At 34.4% G+C, this 22,774-nt stretch overlaps 1 pseudogene; it reads left to right on the top strand.

The window, feature by feature from the left end:
- Positions 1-332: 332 nt before the first annotated feature.
- Positions 333-19,155, top strand: LOC113112172 (lutropin-choriogonadotropic hormone receptor-like; annotated as a pseudogene).
- The last annotated feature ends 3,619 nt before the right edge of the window (positions 19,156-22,774 follow it).

Here is a 22,774-nt window from a genome sequence, read left to right as displayed (position 1 = left end):
TAAAAGTTACACCTTCTTTCTTTGCATGAACATTTGGGTTAAGTTATGCAAATATTCCCACATTGTGTCATTGATACTATGGAAAACATAACTATTTTAAAGGCGATGATTTCATATACAGTAAATCATATGATGTGAATCATACAAAAACATGATTTAAAAAAAAATAATTAAGCATGAAGATCCACCCCATAACCTCACTCCTGAACACAACCATAACTGGAGTGTATGTAGAATTGCAGATCACAAAAATGCATATGAATTCACCAACAATTCACCAAAACCTAAGACAGTTTTGAATTTCGATAAGATTGTGTTGGTTCAAACTAGTGATGGGTAATCTTAAGCTTTGTTCAAACTTCAAAATGGAAATTTCCTGGTAATTCTGCAATTTCAAATCTCAGAAAATTGCGCTAAATGAATTCCTTGTATTTTTCAAAAGGTCCTGTTCACACCTCATCTCTGAACGGTAATTTACCAGTAATTTTCCAAAAAGGGCTGTGTGTGAAAGCCACTGTGATTTCTTGACTTCTATAAATGTGGATACTTTCAGCAGTACATCTGCCACGCACCTTTAAAGAGCGTCAAAATTACAGTTTTTTTTTTTTTTTTAATCAAATTACAATTAACCATTTCAAAGCAGAGATTTTGTTAAATCAAAAATAAACACAATTTAAAACACAAAACAGTAAATACTTTAGGATCATAATCATGTTTCTCTGCAAACGGCTTATTGAGACTTCCAGCTCAAAATAATAAAGTCATATAAACCTACACTAAAAGCGATTAATAAAAACAGATTACATCTATTTTACTATTTTAACAAAAAGTCATGCATTAAAGTGATATTCTGTGACTATTCCGAATACAGAAACGAGCTGCAAACACTCACAATGCAAACAAAAACAGAAACATGCTGAAAATACTCGCAAAACAAACAAATACAGAAACGTGTCGCAAATACTAACAACGCAAGCAAATACAAAAATATGCTAAAGTGATCATAGCACAAATACAGAAACATACTGAAAATACAATGCAAACAAATACAGAAACATGCTGCAAATACTCACAAAGCAAACAAATAAAGAAACATGCTGATAAAAAAACACAAACAAATATAGAAACATGCTGCAAATACTCACAACACAAACAAATACAGAAACATGCTGCAAATACTCACAATACAAACAAATACAGAAACATGCTGCAAATACTCACAATGCAAACAAAGAAATGTCCTACAAATACTCAGAATGCAAACAAATACAGAAAATGCTGCAAATATTCACAATACAAACAAATACAGAAACATGCTACAAATGCTCACAATGCAAACAAATACAACACCTTGCAAATACTCACAGTGCAAATAAATACATAAACATGCTGGAAGTACTGAACACAAACTAATACAGAAACGTGCTGCAAATACTCACAATGCAAACAAATACAGAAACATGCTGCACACACTTTTGGAGCATTTGCATAACTTTTTTTATTCTTCTATAGAAGTTGTTTTTTCAGCTTTTTAAGTCACCATAAATTTAATGCATGTGTATGGGACCCTCAAAGTTGAAGATTCTTAAATTATATAAAATATTTGATGAAACTAGTGCAAAAGATATCACAGAAGCACAGAGGACTGCCACTTTACATGCCAGTTTCACAAAACGCATACGTCACATTTCACCACATGCTGAAAGTTGGCCCAAATCTATAGTCCATAGTTTAAAATTTTGGAAATATTCATATTTTTCACACATACATACCCCTATCGTTCCGCTTCATAAGATGCAGATTTTTCAGCCGGAGTCCTAGTGGTTTTTGAAACGCCAATTTTGAGGGGCCCATCCACTTGCATTAGATGCACTGACAGAGATGGATTATTTTTCTAAAAAATCTTTTTTTGTGTTCCACAGAAGAAACAATGGGATGGCATTAGGGAGAATAAATGATGAGAGGATTTTTATTGTTGTGTGGAGTATCCCTTTAAGGTATGGCATTAGGAGCAGAGCTGATGAAACCGGCATGAACCCAAATGCATCACTTCAGGTAAACAGATCACTTCATATTGACATACCTCTGCTCACTTGTATTCACCGTGAAGAGAAGCTATGAAGCCTGGGTAAATGGTGCATTGTTCATCACAGAAGAGAAGGCAGGCAACAGCTCAATCTCTCTGACTGCCCTCATCGCTCTGTTGCGTGTCATCGGGCAGTGGGTGATGTCAGAGTAGCTGTCATTTGTTTCGGCCCGTCATAATCATTTCCTGACTTCATGTTTCTTTTCCACTGTGTCACTCTCACTCACCATGATCATTAGTCATAGAGCCAATCATGCATTATCCTCATGCCATCAATCACAGGCAGTCCCACCCTCTCCGTACCAGCCGGTTATGTGACAGCCAATCTAATGCATCGTGCAAGGGTCTCTGGGAGCAAAAAGACGGGAAAAAAACAGATGAGGTGAATAAATGTGATTCGTGTGTGGGTGCTTTTTAACGTGTGCAGGTTAGGACGTGCGACTCAGCGGGTAGGTTTGAATGTTAATGAATACTTTGACAGCTTTGGCTTGTGTTATGAGGGCATGTGTGTATGTGGTCTGTCACAGCAAGAAATTTTATTCATTCGTTTCACTCAATAAATAATAGTGTCAGCTCTACTGATATGTTGACATCCTTGAATAGAAATGAGGAGACGGTGTAAAACAACAACAAAAAAGAAGCTTTTGTCCATCCCAAAATTTATTTCCAGCAATACTGATGTTTTTTTCATTTTATTTTGTTAATTCACTTTTGAAGGTTATGTCTGCTCTGAATGGTCCTTTTTCTCCTGGTGACAGTGAAATTCAGCTCCTTCCTGTTCCACAGGGAGTTTTGGGCTCGTGCAGATTAAAAAGAGAGACAGAGTAAAGAATTAATCATTTAGAGAGGAAAGGTGCGAGGTTTCTAGCGGCTGACAGACGTGCTTTGAAGTCCGCCTCTCTGTAGAGCATTGAGTGTGTCTTGGTAGGGATGTTCTGCAGTTGTTTGTTTGGATAAAAGGGCCGTGAGCCTCAAACGCGTGAGAAACACAGGAGGAAAACATCAGTCGCAATGGAACCATGCGTTGGACGTAAAGTTCTAAAATATTGTCCCTTAGATATAAACCAGTATTCTCTATCCTCTATACTGCCAGATATTTTAAGAAAGGGAAAACCTGCTGTGAGAATATAATGATGCAGTTGCATAAGATCAGACATACATTTAAAAAGTGTAACATGTGCAGTTAATTGAATTCAGCAAAGTTATTTTTGTGTTAACTCAGTCAGTTTTTATACATGATAAGTCAGACTCTTTATACATGTTTACACTTTTACAAGAGAAACACAAATTGTATATTACTGTATCAACAATAATTGTCACCTAAACAATGAAACACATTGTAATGTTCATGAGCATTAAAGAGAGCTAGAAAGCCAGCAGAAAAAGTAACTTGTTAAGAAAGGTATTGGACATTTCTGGAACATCATTCTGCATTTGTGGTACCTGTGTGTGAACACTGTTAGAAATCTACTATATGTTTTTACACATATGCAATGAACATATTAATTTTAACACAAGTGTTGTTGTTTTTTTCTTTCCTTGAAATGTGATATGTGAATGTGACACTTGTCTTCAATAAATGTGTATCTGTAGCAGTTCCACTTCCACTAAAGAGTGTCTAAATTAAATTAATTATTAAATTTTTTTGCTTTTGTTTTTTCATAATTCTAAGCAGATAATGGTGAAGACACAGAACAGTAAAAACACATTTTGAGGATCATCATAATCATGTTTCCGTACAAACAGCTTGTTGAGACTTCCAACTCAAAATAATAAAGTGTTTCATATAAAGTTATACTGAAAATAAATGATAAAAACCAGTTAACATCTAGTTTGCAATTTTAAAGTCTTGCTATATATATTCTTAAAGTGATACTCTGTGACTCGTGAGTCGTGGCAAAGAGAACTCAACATAGTTCAACTGAAGAAAACACAAACTATTTTCTTTTTAAATATCTCAGAATGTGTTAACATAATGCATATTTTAAATGACCAACAGCTTTAGTTTCTTTTCTCTATGCAGCATTTTACATTATGGTTTTATAAAGCTCCTATTAGTATCCTACCATTTTTAGAAAATTTAATGAGACACCCCCACTGTTCTAAATACAAGCTAGTATGCTAAATTCAGAGAGAAATATCTGGATGAAGTACTAAAAGAAGAGATGGGTGTGAGGAAATGTATTTACACCTGTAACGTGAGAAATATCAGACATGCAGATGACACTGTGACCACAGGTAACCCAGAGAGATGCATTAATCCTGATCAAGCATTGGATGCTCTCCTCTCACGGCATCGACACTAAGCTTTAAGAGCCAGTTGAACAAATATCATATTTCCTCTCCCTTTTTTGCTCATTTCAAACAGATTGACACAAATTACGGTAACACTTTATTTTAAGGTGTTCTCATTACGTGTACTTACTATAATGAAAACAATAAATTATGCAGAATTACATGCAAGTAACCCTAAACCAAACCCTTATCCAAACCATAACCGTATAGTAAGTACATGTAGCTAATTAATATTACTCACAATGAGCAAAACAAAGTTACAGTATTTATTAATCTTTGTTAATAAAAATACAACTGTTTATTGTTTGTATATGTTAGCTTAGGCCCATTAAAGCTGCAGTATGTAACTTTTGTAAAAAAAAATTTTTTTTTACGTATTTGTTAAACCTGTCATTATGTCCTGACAGTAGAATATGAGATGGATAATCTGTGAAAAAAATCAAGTTCCTCTGGCTCTTCCCAGTGGTCCTATTGCCATTTGCAGAAATACAACGCTCCCGGTAAGAAACAACCAATCAGAGCTGCGGTCGATAAGCGAGTACACCATGAATCCACTTTCCAAACCGTGTTTTTAGCCTGTCCTGAATCACTAGAATACACTTATAATAATAATATAAACAGAGAGAAGTAGTTCCGGCTACGATGTTCTTCCGCAAAATGCAAGCAGTTCTGCTTATTAACCACTAGAGCACTAGAAATTATTGAATCAACACTAATTAAGACTGATAAATGCTTTATTATTTTTCCATTGTTAGTTTATGTTAATGTTATATTAGTAATATAGTTAAATGTTAACAAATGCAACAATGGAACAAATCTATCTATCTATCTATCTATCTATCTATCTATCTATCTGATGTGAATCAGAAGTCTGTAAGGCCTATAAACTTGAATTTAAATTCTTTCAGTCCTGTTTATAATTTAACTTGCATCCTAGTTCAGATTACAGTTCTGCATTCTGTTCACCATTTCATTTTCAATTCAGATTCAGGAACTGAATTGGAAAAAAAATCTGAATGGTGTATGGTTGTAACAATGTATCACTAAAATAAACCAGTTTTAATATTATTTTGACTGATAGCTTAATTATTATTAATCATATTTTTGTTTTAGTTTTTTTGTTAGTTTTCTGGCCACAATAATCAAGCAGTGAAAATCTAACATAGCGACAGCCCTAGCACAACCCTGGTGTCAGAAGACTGCCATATCAGTCTGTATAATATAAAATGACCCTTTTATGGACCCATATTACAGTTATGTAAGTAATAGCATACTGTGTATTATATGTAGATGTTTGCCTATGGGTCTTTTGACATAGCCTAGCTAACACAGAAACAGTGAAGATTGAGACCAAATAGAGAATGATTTTTCTCCTTTAAGTGGGTACACAAACATCCGGGTCTGCCTTGAGAACACAAAAGGGGGATTGAGTTGGAAGGATGATGCTGTCAAATGTCTTGTTTCGGTATCTTTCCCTACACATAACAAAGTCATGAAACCCCACATTTCTATTTTTAAGTATGGGGGGTTAAAAGCAACACTCTGTACTTTCCTAAGAGAGAATTTTAGATTCTCTCTCCAGAGACAATTCTTTGAGAGAGACTTTTTGTGTTACTTCTGTGCGAGAGGACAGATTTTGCACAGCAAACTTCAACCGAGACAGCAACTAACAACTCAGGCAGCGCTCTCCAGCTCGCTCTCTTCATTAGAAGTAGAGGAGAACAGAGTCTTGAGTCAAACTTCAAGGGGGCAATTCAATGTGAGACTCTGACATGGCAGGCCATAAATTCAGCAAGAAACCTCAGCAGCTCATTGTTTCACCACAAACACCTCAGACATAAATAGCCAGCAGGGAGAGTTTATGAACGTCTAACTGAATTTATAGCCAGGAAAGTTAGTGTGAAATAATGGTGTGATTTGCTGACTCATCTCAGTAGAAAAAAAGAAACAACATTAGTACCCTCCTAAGGGAGAGGGGCGAATCGACATCAGTGCAAAAAGGAAACAATAATAAAAAAATACCTTTAGCTTCATTCGAGTAGGGGAAAACAAAGAAACACGCACCTGAGATGTATACCTGCAGTGTGGCAGACTGTGGACAGCATCCTACGGAGTTCAAAACTGTGAGCTGCAAGGTGTGCACCAAGACATTTAGCGGTTAAAGCAATAACTCGCTGTTCACAAAAGCAAATTCTTGCATCACAAATTCTATCTAAGAACTCTGGAAGTCATGAAATATTGAACGCTTCATGTTTGCGGTTGCCTTGACCCCACCTAACCTTCTTCATAGATTTATATGATTTATGTATTCATTCAGGTCGGCCGCTGCAAATGCAATCTCGAGCTGGTTTTTAACCCCTCGTGTTTCACAGAAAAAGGCTTTTTCAGCATATCCCTTTCCCCATGGCTAGTTTAAAGGAGGCTGTAAAATTGATTGCTGTTCATTATTGCAGAAGGTCACCATTTGCCCAGTGAGCATTGATGAGGTTTTCACCTCTGGTCATTGATCTCAGTGGCGCTAAAGCTGCCGCCTGTAAATGTACGCAAATCTTCGGTCAGCTCCGTCAAGATGCACAACCCAGCTTGCATGTCATATAATCTAATCCCAAGGTAATTTACTAAGGCAATCATGTAAGCTTCTGTATGCATTGAATCAAGGATAAAACCTAGTCATGTGGTCTCACTTAAATTAACTTTGTTTAACATCTAAACAACCAGGTGCTTGAAAATCTTTTAAGTCCTTGAGCCTTGTATTTAAGTCAATTGCTAATGAAATCCAAACATAGATCTGTAATGACACGGTTTGTTTTTATTTTTTAGTTCAAACTCAACTCAGCCCAGTTAGTATTCATTAAATGACACAGCATAGTTACAGTCTGATCAAACAGGATTATCTGGAGTGCAGTTAAAGAGCAACAAGCCTCCTTCAGGCAGAGGTAATGACTATGAAGGACTTGTGTAATGAAATGAAGGACATGGCAGAAACATTCAGCCATGACTTGGATTCTCAAAGCATCTGCTGAATTCATACAGCTGTTGTCATGTCACCCATTCATAACTCAAACAATGCAGAGATATGAAACTGTCCTATGGTGCTATGTAGATAAAAATAAGAATATTATCTAAATATCTAACTAATAACTATATACATTGGGGTCCATCCTGAGACCATTTAATGTGTTATACACAGTGCATTTATACATATATATATATATATATATATATATATATATATATATATATATATATATATATATATATATATATATATACATTCTTTTATTTTTATTAGTTTTAAGTTCAAAAACTTTTAACCATTTATTATAGTAATAATTTATATACTTATATTATATAACTATTAATATATAATATACTATATAATAAACTATAATATATAATATTATATAACTATTAAAACTGATATTGTATTATATTATAAAAAAAGCAACATTTTCAATTAAAATTAAAACATAAATATTCAATAAAACATTTCATAAACCATTTATCAATTAATAAAAACCTACTATTCATATCTTGTTTATACACAAATGTGACAACTTTATTATATGATATTTATTATATGTTACTATACAAAAATGTAATATATATATATATATATATATATATATATATATATATATATATATATATACACACACACACACACACACACACACACACACATATATACATATACATATACACATATGTAAGAGACAGAGAGAGAGTGTATATGGACTATCTATTCATTTATGTATTTGCCATACTGCTTATCCTCTGTCTGAAAGTTATTTTTAAATTAACTTTATTATGAATATTATCAATATACTGTCTTATACAGTGAGAGTAAGCAAAAGCAATCTAACATGTAGAATGAAATGGCCTACACTGCCCTGCTTATGCTATATCTTACAGTAACAGGAATTTTGAGGAATCTTAAAAAAGTATTCAAGAAAATTTCAAGAAATAGTGGATGTACAACAGGAGAAAATCTTCCTTACGGCATCATTTTACAACGAACCCAGTTCCACGGAAGAAAGCCTCACCAACACTCTGACTTGACAAAATGTCAATGTGTTTTCCTCAGGAGAGCATGCTACTTTTGTCCTCTCTTCTCAAAGCTGAACGCTTGGTTTGCTCCTGGATGTGGAATGTTAATGAGGTTGATGGGTTTGATTGAGAGAGAGAGAGGGAAAAGAGGGACAGAGAAAGAGAAGACTGCCAGAGCGTGAAGGAGTATGTCGCTCATAAGAATTTACCGCTCCCTCCTTTCATAATACAATAATAGACTGGGGGGGGGGGAAGAACTGGCTTTGTTTGACTTCACCAGTCCAAGACATAACATGTTTTGCTGCATGTCATCTGCTGATGTCAACAACTGCCGAAACAACCATTGTTCGAAAGTTTTATTCCACAGATCCAATATTCCTCTGCTTCTTCACTACCAGCGCATGCCAATACACACAACAGCATCCCTACCTGTTATAATACGTCAAGGAAAAAGCCACCCTGTGTTTTCAGTGAGTCACAGCCTGCATGACATCCTAGTCCCTATTTTCATTTTATTCACAGAGCTAATTTCCCATATTTGCAATGTCAGGTAACATTAAATTAAAGGAACAGTTCATCCAAATACGGCAATTTGCTGAACATCACAGGCCACCAGTGTGCAAAGGAGTGTATTTATTTATTCATCCAAACGGATGTTTAGAAGAAACTGAACATTACTGACTTGCTCACCAATGGATCCTCTGTAGTGAATGGGTGCCGTCAGAATGAGAGATCAAACAGCTGAGTATAACAATCCACAAGAAATCCATATGACTCCAGTCCATCAAATAACACTGTGTGAAGTGCGAAACTGCATATTTGTAAGAAAAAATCCATCATTGCTTTAACATTTTAACTTAACTTAATCCATATTAATGCTTCGTCCAGTGACAAAAATCCATCCATGCCCTGTTGTCTTCTCACATCAAAATCCATCAACATATTTGTTTAGAACTGTTTTGGTGTGCATTCTTCTCTTCCGATTCAGACAAGATATTGTCTATAATATTATAGACAGAGGATTTTATATTTTATGTGGAGGCAATGGTTTGAAGTAAAAAAAAAAATTGATGGCTTTGTTATTTACAAACATTCAGTTTTAGAATTGAAAATGCATTAATTGATGGACTGGAGTCATGTGGATAACCAGTTGATTACTGTAGTGTTTTCTGTTTGAACTCTCATTCTGACGGCACCCATTCACTGCAGTGAATCAATTGGTGAGAAATCTGTCTCGGTGAAGAAACAAACTCATAATTTTCAGCAGTTTACATTTTTAGGTGAACTATTCCTTAAGTTAAAAATACAGAATACTGCCATATTTGTTACTAACGGACACCTCCTCAAAATTGAAAAAAAACAACAGATACTGATACATTAGCATGCTGCTTTTTGGACAAGATCCACTATGTTCAGACATGCTTGAGGGGGAAAAAGTTATAAAATCCTTCATTATCCCAAAGCCCCCGTACACCTGAGCCCTGGGCGCTTTTTTGCTCCTGCCAATGAAAGAGTGTGAAGAGAATCAGGTAGCTGTCAGAGCGTATCTTATCATGTCTCCACAGAAAGACACAATATGTCTCTGCTGATGGTCTTGAAAACGGAATGAGATCTGCGAGGTTTTTCGTCCTTAAACCACAGAACAGTCCGGACAAGTTCAGAGGATGTACACGTGTGCTCGTCAATTAAATGACTCTTGTTTTGTTGTAATACATACTCATTTACATTTATCCTTTACACCGTTGCTCCGAGCAGATGCTTTTTTGTGCAGAAACATGCTCTTTTTTTTCAACCCCATTATCAGATGCTACATCTTTGGGGGCTACTGTATCCACGGAAGCGAGAACAAAATTGAAGATCTCATCAGCAAGGGAGCACATCACTAGGAATGCAGAATGTCGTAGCCTACGCTGTGTGTAGGCAGATAGCACAAGGCTCCAGGCAGATAGGCATCAGGCTATGAACATCCAGATCACAGCTTGCAGCTGGCTCAAAGCTAAATACAACATCCAGAGGTGACTGTCTGTGAGGCCAAATGCTGAAAGGTTGTTTCATTTTAAATATGCATATGCTTTAGGGTTAATTTCCCCAGACTATACATATATATACTTTACCACATATCTTTGCATAAACATTGCGAAATTATCAACATGAAATCTTACTCTGCTTAACAAAACATATTAAACAGGGTTTGGGGTGTAAGCAAACATGAACAGTTGCACAAATGTAGGTTGACATGAATAGGTTACAACAGCATCGCCCTGAGCTACTACACAGAAGGGTTGATGTTCTCCTTCATGGTTCTCTTCTGCCCCCTGCTGACGTGTTGTGTGTTATGACAATGCAATGTCAAGTTCAATTTGCAGTGCTGAGATGCAAAACATTTTTTATTATTAAATTATTAGTCGTTTTGTCCTGTTTTCTTGAGAAGTAAAGTTTGTACAATAATACAACCCAATTTTTCACCCCACAAATATGTATTTTCTTATTTTATACATTAACTTTATTTGTATTTCTATTTTTCAAATTCTCTTTTTTCCTAGGATCCATTTGTAAGATTTGTAAGATTTGTATTTATTTATTTTTCTCAGTGTAAGCGTTATTTATTATTACGTTTTTTGTTTTTTGTTTTTCAGAAAATTTTCTAAATACCTAAAAATGCCTTATGTTTGAAAACAATATCAAGTAATTTACAGGGTTATTGAAGTTGACTAAAATTAGAACCAAAACTAAAACTTTTGTTAATTGAAATAAATCTAAATTCTGAAATACCATAAACCTAAACTTATTTCAGTTAGTTGCAACATAATTTCTCATTTAGTTTAAAGCTGGAACATTAAAATAACTTAATGTTAATATTATTGTATTAATAAAATAAAAAAAATAGTAATGTAAAAAAAAGCTAAAGTAAATATTAAAATGACAATTTTATTTGAATATAAATAAAAAACAATAGTATATAATGTTGTTATTATTATTATATTATGAATGTAATAATATTTATTCTTATTTTTCTTATTATTGTTATTAATATTATTGCACTGTGTGCATAGGTGCAATAATGTGTCACTTTCATTCACATTCATTTTCTGCTCTTCTTCATTTTGTTTATTACAGAAGCTCTGTTGTTTCCTGCGCGCTCTGTTGTGTATTCACCTGGGCTTGATAAGACAGGAACAGTCCTCCGATTGCCTAACCCAGCCAGCTATTTTTAGCACCTCCACGTCCTTATCATCAAGGTAAAATAAGAATGTTGCTGAGAGGGCTTAATTACGTATTTCAAACAGATGCAGCGACACAAGTCTCATTTCCCCCGTTCCCTCACTCTCGCTTTTGGGACTCTGTAGTAATGAAACAGGAATTGACCTAAATATTCACTTTGCTTCACTATCGTTTCTAATTATTGCGGCATTACAAAACTCTACGCGTTCAAAAGCATCTAAAGCTTCAGTTGTATTGTGGGAATTACATCTTAAACTGAAATTTCATCGTCATAATTAAACTGGTGCTCAAAGGGAACCATATCATAAAAATAAAAAAAGTTTTCTTGAAGCCACTATAGTTGAATTCTACATTCAGGTCAAAGAAACAGAATTTAGTAATAATAGTAATAAAAACACCCTTTCCCTTCTAACTGCTCCTCAAGGTTATGCATTGATTCAGACTGTGTTATAAAGCCCACAGATGAACGGCTCTCCGTCATGGCTGTATTCCAATCACAGCTCTTACAACACTTTAACTCAAGTACACACAGCAGCAGTGCACAGCAATTAATACTCTAAATTGATTATTTTATTATTTTCCAATAGAACTTCAAGGCAGCCAAGGTGTGGAAAAAACACACTGGTAACTACAAAATGAAAACTGTTTTGTATAGCTTTCAAGTGAGTATAGATAGGGAGGACCCCATTCACTTTAAGAAGAAAAGAATAAGAGAAAGAGAGAAATAAGGATTCGGAGGGGATGTTACTTGGGAGAGAGGTTATCAGAGGATCAGAACGCCTCTTTAAAAGAGATCAACCTCCCTACAGCTTCACTAGAACCTAACCCCATTACAACCAGAAAACACCAAGCAAACAGACCCCTAATGAAGACCAGCCTGAGCGGTTCAACCCTGAACTCACCTGGACGTCAGCAGAGCTCTGGAGTTGAACTAAAGGCCTCAGTTCAAAACCTTTCTAACTGAAAGAGAAGATGATGGTGTTGCTGCTGTACTTTAGTGTCAGCTGCTTCATGCATTTACATTACATTCACACATTTGGCAGACACTATTACCTGAAGCAACTTACAGTGCACTCATTTGGCAGACAATTTTATCACTTTTACTTTTTTTTACCTAACATGTGGGAATCGAACCCACAACCTTTTGCGCTACAAATGCAATGCTCTACCATTCATTCAATGGTTCAACTATTTCTTCTGCAACAAGGTTGAATGAGAATCCAAGATATATACCGAAAAATACAACATTTCTGTGAGTATAAACACACACACAAAGTCACAATAAAATACATAGTTATGAATTCCACATAAGAATCCTCACTTCAAATATTTTGATGCTGTAGTTGTTTTGGATGTTGAAAACTATTTAAAAATGTGTTTTCATTCCTTGAAATAGAGTTGAAATCAAATGAAATAAATGTTATATATTAGATTCATGTTATAAATAAATAATTCCTATATTATTATGTTATAAATAAAGTAAATCGGTAAATAAACAACTAGCTGAACAAAAAAAAGTTCTAAAATCAAAACGTAAATAAAACAAACACAGAAAAAAGGAAAATGACAAAAGCAAATATAAAAATAATGTAAAACTGAAAATCTAAAATGAACAGCTACTTCAAAATATGAATAAATAGTATAATAATATATATAAATAATACCAAAAATAATGTAGGTACATAAAACAGTATAATGAATACTTCCTTATAAAGATTAATATTAAAAATTACTATGAAACGTCACTACAAAATATGAACAATTTTCATTTATTGCTAACAAATAATTTAATTTAGCTTTTTTCTTTTAGTTATTCAAAACGAACTATATTGTATTCTTTAATCATGATTAGAGATCTGTTCACTACTTTTCTTACATTTATTTTAAATAAAACAAAATTATTCAATAAATAAAAATTTTGTTGTATAATAATGAAAGTAATAAACAACACTGACAACTTGACAGTCTCATTAAAAACCTAAGATTCTCAGTGGCATGGTTATCGTGGTTTGGAGAGAGTGTGATTGACAAAGAATCCATGATTCTTTTGTGTGACACAGAATATTTTTGTAATCTCAAGGCTATTGTCCCTCATACAAATTCTCAAGTCTGTCACGTGGGAGTGTGTTTTTTTTTTATTTATTGCATGAAGTCATTTGTTATTTCAACCAGCCAATAAATAAATAAATAAATAATAGAGAGGTAAAGGTGTAGACGAAATAAAACCATCATTGACTCCTCAAGCAGGTTAATCGTGGATTCTATTTCTGTTTTAAACCAACTGCCATTCAGTTTAGATAATGTTGTACAACTCAGTCTATCTGAAGATGGATAGCCTTACAGGGCCTTTTTGTGCTCTGAGCCTCACTATGCCTGTCTATGCTTTGTTTTCTTTACATCAGACTTCTTTACTTTTCCATTTTGGAAAAAGCATCAAGAGCTTTTCAGTTTGTGTGCCTCAGCTTGTCAGACTTTCTACTCTGCGCTGCAAGAACAAACAGTCCTTCATAGGAATTGTTCATGCTGCAGATGTTTTTTCTCTTTATACCAACCGGAATCACAAAAATAAAAACATTGCTCGCTTTCAAACACTTCCTACATCAGCCATTTAGAAAACCACTCCCCAAACTCAATCAGGGACAAATACGTCAGTTTCAAAACAGTCAAATTATGATTTAACAAAGATATAGTGATTTTTCTCATTTTTAATATCTGCATGTCTTGTACCAGATTTACTTTCCTGCATGCTTTACAAGGATTCTTGTCCGGAGCGCTTTGTGTAATTGTGCTGTCTGCATATGGAATGAATATCCACAGGGAGAACACGCAGACACTAATGACAACGTGGGATAAGAATTACACCAAAAATCTTGACAGTAAATAGATTATTTGCAGTCTGTAAGTAGGCTACTGGTAATTGTGTTTCCGTTTCTCATAACATCTCGCATCTTGAATGACCTACTTTCTGCTGTGACTCATTCTGCTCATACTAACTTTCATGAGAACCTATTAGATTCCTGAAGTGGAAGATTGGTGTAAGTTCACAAATATACTTGGAAAGAGTTTTTAGACACACACACTCACACTCACACTCAGAGATAGTTTAAATTTAAACCAGTCTGATCTCATGAGAAAATGAAGCTTGTATGCTTGCGGGAACTAATTTGTATGAATTTGTGCAATGTGATTTGTATGGAAACATTTTATATTTAGAAAAAAAAATGGATAAATCTGAATTCATTCCAATTAGTCAACAGATAAAATGTGATTTTGTTTGGATTTCAGTAAATCTGTTTCTGCTTGGTGTCAAAATTATAATCAGGTTTATGAATGTGTAGCATACTTTCCATTTAAGTAAAGAATGTTTGTGTTCCCATAGAAAAAAGCTGAAAGGTTTCCAGAGTCTACGATCTTATTAAACTCGATATCAGTTAATGCTGTCAAATTATTAATTGCAATTAATCACATTCAAAATTAAATATTTATTTACATAACATATTTATTATTATGTATATATAAATACACACATGCATGTATACATGTCAGAAAAATATGTTATGCTTTATAATATAAATTAAATTAGTTTAAATATAGACATGTAAATATTTTCTAAATATATACTGTATGTGTGTGTATTTATACATACATAATAAAGATACACAGAACACACGCATATTTGATACAAACAAAAACTTTTATTGTGTATGCGATTAATCACAATTAATCATTTGATTGCACTAATACAAATTAAGTGATTGGTAATCTATTGAAAGCGATAAATAAATCAATTAAAAAAGCTATACTTAGATGACTTGATATATGATAAATAGACATGTCAACTTTTATATATGATTGCTTATAATACCACACTCACCTCTGAGTAGACTGTACTATTTATAACTGTAACACATTGATGGATGGTGAATCACATCTCTTCTGTCTAATTTTGCACAGTGAGATCAAACTGACTCAGATCAGCGTGCTTCACCGAGCAGCCTTGTCTGAACTACATGAGCTGAAGAGGATGTGAATGCAAAGAGTGAAGGACACCGAGCTGTTTACTATTAAAACCTGGAAGTGTACATTCAGTAAGAATCCAAAGCATTCAATCCCAGAGAAACTGCTACTGAATGCTCACAACTCTTCTTGGCTTTTGGCTTAGTTTTGGCTTGATAGAATATGTTTAGACTTTCATATGGAACAGTGACCCAAACACTACCGATATGTATCACAGTATTAAAATACTGCAAAACCTAGGACAGAATAATTGACAAGTGTTTTGTTTTTATTATTATTATTAAAAGATTATTATTATTATTATTATTATTATTAATCTCTTTTATTATTATTATTATTTTTATTATTTTATAATTATTATTAATCTCAGAATAAGTTTGTTAAGTTATTAAGTTGGTATTTGTATAGTGGTTTGATTTTTTCCAGTGCCCTTAAACGAATAATTCACTTAAAAATAATAAATACTCAGGCCAACCATTTTATAGATTAGTTTGTTTCTTCATTGAAACAGATTTGGAGGAATTTTGCATTACGTCACTTGCTCACCAATAACCTTTACACTGAATGGGTGCCATCTTAGAGATCACATAAACATCATAATAAGACATAAGTAATCTACATGACACCAGTCTATCAATTAATATCTTGATCTGAGAAGCTGCATGTCTGTAAGAATCAAATCCATAATTATGATGTTTAACTTTACACTGTTGCTTCTCGCCAGAATATGAAACTCTTATAATGTCCCTAGTAATGTTTCCCCTCCAGTGAAAAAGTCCAATCCCTGTTGTCATATATATATATATATATATATATATATATATATATATATATATATATATATATATATATATATACATACATTTGATGTAAATGGTGCTTGATCTGTTCATATTTCTCACCTGATTCAGATGAGACAACTTTTTAACTGGAGAAAGCTATTTTATGGACAGTATATTAATAAATATTTAAGCGAGAAGTGATGATTTCAAGTTCTAAACACCTTAATGATGGATTTTTTTTTGCACACAGCTTTCTGCTTCGTCCATCAGTCCATGAATTGATGGACTGTAATCATGTGTATTACTTGTGGATTACTGTGCAGTTTTCATCAGCTGTTTGAACTCTCATTCTGACGGCAGCCATTCACTGCAAGGTGAACTGAATTGGTCAGCCAGTGATATTTTGCTATTTTTTCCCCAAAATCTGTTCCATTGAAGAATTTAACTGATCTAAATCTTGGATGGCCTTGAAGGTAATTAAATTTTCATCAGATTTTCGTGTTTCGGTGAGTAATTTTTTGGGAGAAATCATAAAACAAATAGTGCTCATTATGCATCACAACCAGATTACAACCAGACAGAGCTAAAGGAAATAAATGTATGCTGCACTAAAATGTGGAAATTACATCCAATTACATTCTTGACAAAAAAATATATTGTAGCTATTAAAAGTAGTAAGTTAAAATCTGAATCACAAATTTTAGTTTTAGTTTTAAATATAATTTTAGTATCTGACAGTACTATTATAAATTCTTGTGATCCTAAAATATGTATTCTGGAGACTTCCAAAGCTACATGCTATCTGTGAGTTCTCTTCTGTCTTCATTGCTCTTCTCTAGTAAAATCTGAATCATTTTGGTCTCATGCTGTGGTTCTGCAATTTAAAGGGAGTACATTCCCGCAAGAATTTCAGTCTTTCATTGAGTTATATATATTCCATTGATTAATCTTGTCTGTATGTGTGCGCGCGTGTTGCTTTAGGACTACATATATCAAACACTGCTCTTAAATTCCTGCCTGATTTCTCCGCGATCAACTCTGCTGCTCTTGAATTTATATTGTAAGTCTCTACTCATGTTGTCACGGTCTTAATGTATACGGGTCAAAGACATTAAGATGTCCACATTAAAATAAATTTACTTAAGGGATTTTATGTCCATAGAAAGCACATTAAATGTAAGTAAAGTGTTTTTACTGTAGCATTATTTACAGTCTTTTACAGTCATTTTTTAAAGTATATTTTCAATTGGTTTGGGTGGATTCCTATTCCAAAACTCAACTTGTAAATATTTTAAAATAATTTAGCAATATAGTACAGCTGATCTATGTTAAATCTCTGTTGTATCATATCTTCATTACAGTGATCTACAAGATAACATGCACATAGATAGGATTCCTAGTCACGGCTTTTCCTCAGACACCATAACTGAGCTGTAAGTGTGCTAGTGTGTAATTAATTATTCCTTTATATGAGGAGTGAATATGATGGGTTGTTGAATTGGTGAAAATGAATGCACACACTTAAATTGAATATAGTTAGTCTTGGAGTGAATAAAAAACCTGTTCAAACTATTAAAAAAAAATACTGTGGCAATATTACATGATTTGTATAATTCCATTTTTACAATACACAAAAATGGAACTCTCAGTTACCAGAATTATGAAGAGATTAAATTAACAGATTTTTAATGTATTCACTATCAGTTGAAAGTTAAGTTTTATTCAGCACATTAAATTGACATGTATGTATATTTAAGAAAAATGCTGTTCTTTTGAACTCTCTATTCATTCAAAGAATAAAAAAAAAAAGTTTTTAAAAAACGTCATGGTTGTCACAAAAAATATTAAGTAGCCCAACTGTCTTCATTATTGATGTTAATGAGAAATATTTATTCAGCACCAAATCAGCATATTAGAATGATTTCTTAAGGATCATGTGACACTGAAGACTGGAGTGAATTATGGCAAAAATTCAGCTTTGTCATCACAGGAATTTACGCTGCAAAATATATTAAAACAGAAAAGTTATTTCATTACTTTTTTTTTTAAACAAACTATGTACTATGTACTATTGCAGGAGATTACTACAGAATGGGATCAGTGAGGTAAGCTATGCACTCAATGGTACCAAAATTAAAAAACTGTGAGTTCAGTTACATCCTTTATATATTCATAAATTAGCATCTCACATAAAACCTCTAATCTTTCATCTAATCCCCTCTCTCTCTTTCTCATGGGAAACCAGCAGTTGAGTCATATCCACACATATGCTTTTATAGAATAGGCCCCATCATTCTGTAAGCATGAACAACGCTCATTTCAACAACAATACAACTCACCAGCTGGAGCACCACACACACACTCGATGTCCTCAACACAAACTCTTATAGCAATGCCTTTTTCCACTCACACTAACCTCTGTTACCTGTGTAGTTCAGCAGCAAGCTATACATCCAGTCCTGTTCTGAACACTGAAATGGCTGCTGTAATTACAGGGACATCTCTCATACTTCTGTTCACATCCTGTCAGAAAACATGCTGAGGACTCTTAAGCTTCTGACAGCCACCCGTGAAAACCCTCTGAGAAAGCTTCCCATTCCAGAGCTGTTTACTGAGCTCAAGCAGGCCAACCTGACCTACGCCAGCCACTGCTGTGCATTCATAAAGCTACAAGAAGCACAAGTCAGTTACACACTGCATTAAAAAAAAGTGAATCATGTTATAATTTACTCATCCTTATATTATTCCAAAGCTGTTCGGCTTGCTTTTACAAAAGGAGATGCTGCTCTTTTCCGTACAATGTGATTAGAAAGCAACAAATGCTGCAAAAGCTGAAAAATTGTCAAAGAAATAGTTCATAACTAGACGAATATTTGGCAAGACAATATGATAAACATTTTAATTTAAATGAGAAGCTATTCCATCGATTAAGATTTATTTATTTAATGGAGAGAGCTTCTAATCTTTTCCATCGCACTCCAAATAATCGCACTCCATCGCACAGTGCTTGTCCTCTCTGGTCAAACGATTCAGATTTAATAATTAGAAGTAATTTAGAAGTAGATACTCCATTCACAAGATGCTGCTTGATTTACCTTTTGACAAATACTGCATGGATGAGTGCAGAAAAATTGAGATTAGACGATATCTTTAGCTTGAATAATGTAGATCTCTACATCTTTCAACAAGCATTCAGCATTACATATTGTCAAATTAATTCATACTTCTGAAGTGAAAAGCTTGATCAATTTACAGTGATTATGCATCCAAAATTTCCAGAATCATGTTTCTTAAAACTTGTTCAGAAAAGAGGATACTTTAAGGCCCTTCAAGGCTAGCTGATGCAAAAAACTAAAGAAATAATAATAAAGAAATTGTGAACCATTAAGAGTGTTCTGGATGCTTGTTTATTTTATATAACCAAAAATAATAATATGTTAAAAATAATTACACTATATAAAAACTCCAGTTCCATTCAGATGGTTTGGTTTTCTGTATTACTTTAGTTCTCATGCAAGCTGAAACTGAAAAGATATTTATAGCCCTTGCCATCACCCTCTTGTCACAAATATTTCAGTCCTTTAGCACTGGAATGATTTGTGCAAGGTCACTATAACCAACTGCACAATGAGAGAGGATGTCTGCGAGAGTATGAGAAATTGAAGTTGAATGGATTTAAGGTTCCAGTGAATCCTTTACTGGACATTCACACAGCAGGGTCTGCTTCTGCTTCACATGAACTGAGGCCCAGTTTAAAGCCCAAGTTAGGGGTGAGTTTTATTCTGTCCCAAGTCTTGGCCCGGTTCTTATCTTTGCACCTGCAATAATGCTGGAGTAGAGTGATGGGAGTGTGTGAAAGTTACAGCAGCTGTGCAATACAGCACCCTGAACTCAAACCTCAAATGGGCTGAAAAAAAAGAGGTATCTGTTACAAAGATATGGCTCATGTATCAAGGCCGGGGGTTCAATGCCGTAAGTCAAGGGAACAGTGGACAGCAAGAAAGCCACACACACTGAGAAAGAAGAGAGTAGCTACTGCAATCATTAGACCTTTAAAATAATAATAATAATAATAATAAAGATAATCAATACTTTTAAAAACCCATGTCTCTGGGTCACCTCATTTTAGTTCCAAAACCCACAATGAGAAGTAAGATGACTATATTAATTCAGCAGCACTGTGAATCATTCTGTATTTCTGTGATCAGTCTATGTCTTCAACTGACCACTGGATGGCGGTGTTATCCATCAAAAGCATAAAGCAAGTCATAAAAAACATTGCATACTTGCATGTTATTTACTCTTATTATTGCTACAGAATAGGGTAGTTATACTGTGCACGGTATGCAAATATTATGTATGCATAGATTACCCAAGATGAACAAAGCTTGTGGAAGAACATCCCACAATGCAATGCGCTTGACATGACCTTCCTGTCACAGTGAGGAATGATCCTGAAAGAGCTGTGATTAACACCTCTTTGTTGACTCGCTGTTTGCTTGAAAAAATGTTGACATTGACAAACTGGACAAAAAAATTAATAAAACAGTTTTCGTTTCTTAGATTACAACTGGATGAAACATTTTACAGAAACAACGATTAAATAATGTTTTAGTGTAAACAAATAAAATAATAATTCTCATTTTGTTTTTAAATAGTAAAAAAAAAAAAAAAAAAAAAATTTCAACAGAATTTGGAAATTTGAATAATTTTAAATAATAGCTCCACTGGGAATTAATGTCTTCGTGTCTTTTGTGTGTCAGAGATATTGAAAATGTGCCTTTACAGTCTGATGATGTAGTGAACAACAAACACTAAATCAGTAAAAGAAAAAAAAACTTTTTTTATTCTTTAATACCATATATAATGCAACAATTGCATATCTTTGGCAAAAATAAACTTTATAAACCTTTTATTAACAGAGGTTAGCTTACAAAATCAAAAATCAGGTTCAGCTGCCACATACAGCAAAAGAACATGACAAAACTGACAGGGAAGTGGCAACTCAGTCGGTGGACCTTATCTTAATAATAACAATAATATAATAATTCATAGGCAGCTATTTTCAGAATTGGCCTCAAATTCTAAAACTACTGCTTGGCTCCCCTCCCTGCATTAATACTTGCATTCTGTATTAGCATTATGTACAGCTAGAAGGGGACGAATTGGCAGCCATGGTTAAAGTGACAGGGAAAGAGCTTCACAAGGATAGGCAGTTTTAAAGTATTCGACTCAAACAGAACGTTCTGGTTCTCCAGTGTAAAGGGGCAAGTGGCAGCTATAGTTCACAATTTCACATGCTTGGGTATATAAAATCCTAATGTAGCCTCAAACAAACACTTAAAAACCCAATCATAAACACACAAACTATTGGGAACACACAGCCAGGCAAGTTTTGTGAGCAGCAACTTTGGCGATCTCAAATGGGACGAAAAAAAAAACTGGGTTAAACATGGCCGGGAGTCCAGAGAGTTTTTAGTGGCACAGTTCTCAGTTCACATCCAGTTGGCTCTCCCATCACAGTCAAGCAATATACTGTCCACGCTCCCGTTTCACTTCCTGTGATCCTTTCTCCCAGCGTCCGTGAACAGCAGCGATGGGAGAATGTCTTTGTCTCTGCTCGCAGGCGCATTTATTGTGCAGTTCACATTGTCTCTGGTTTCTTCTGAACTCTCTGAAGTCTGGAGCAGCACAGCGCCAGCTCAAAAGCTGCAATGGAAAGAAGTGGCGTTTCACAGAGCTCCCCCTGCTGGAGGCTTCGTCACACAGTTTAAACCAAGAAACAGATGACAAAGGCCTGATTTGGGTAGAGGTGACACTCACGCCGACAAAGTCAATGAGCAGGAAAGGGAAATACGGGTTCTAATCATATAGTAGAGGTAAAGAGGTTCTTGTTTTGATTGGCCGCTTTTTAGTACACTCTCAAAGCAAGCAATATGCACACGGGCAATGATTTAATCAAGTCAGTGCATGTGGAATAGCACAACACCTGATCACTAGCATCCGAGAAACACTGAGGCTGATGTGCATGCAACAAAAAGCTGTTTCCTTCCAGCTGTTCTCCAGTCATAATGATCAGGGTGGGGATGCAAAACTGATCCAATCAGGATGCACTGGAGGAGTCACATGGTTTTGACATCATAACAGCGGCAGCAGAAGGCTCCCAGGGGCATGCCGTCACCACCACAAGAGATATAAACCAGCAGTACAAAAATAAAATAACTAAGATATTTAGGTCAACTAATTATTGCATTTCTTCTTTTGTATCAATGTTTATATTATGACCCAAAATCAATGGCACTTTCAGATTTCTCTCTCTCTC

This window comes from Carassius auratus, chromosome 12 (genome assembly GCF_003368295.1).
Source record: "Carassius auratus strain Wakin chromosome 12, ASM336829v1, whole genome shotgun sequence".
Classification (NCBI taxonomy): Eukaryota; Metazoa; Chordata; class Actinopteri; order Cypriniformes; family Cyprinidae; genus Carassius; species Carassius auratus.
Note: the sequence above shows the minus strand (reverse complement) of the source record. Positions and strands in the feature narration are given on the sequence as shown.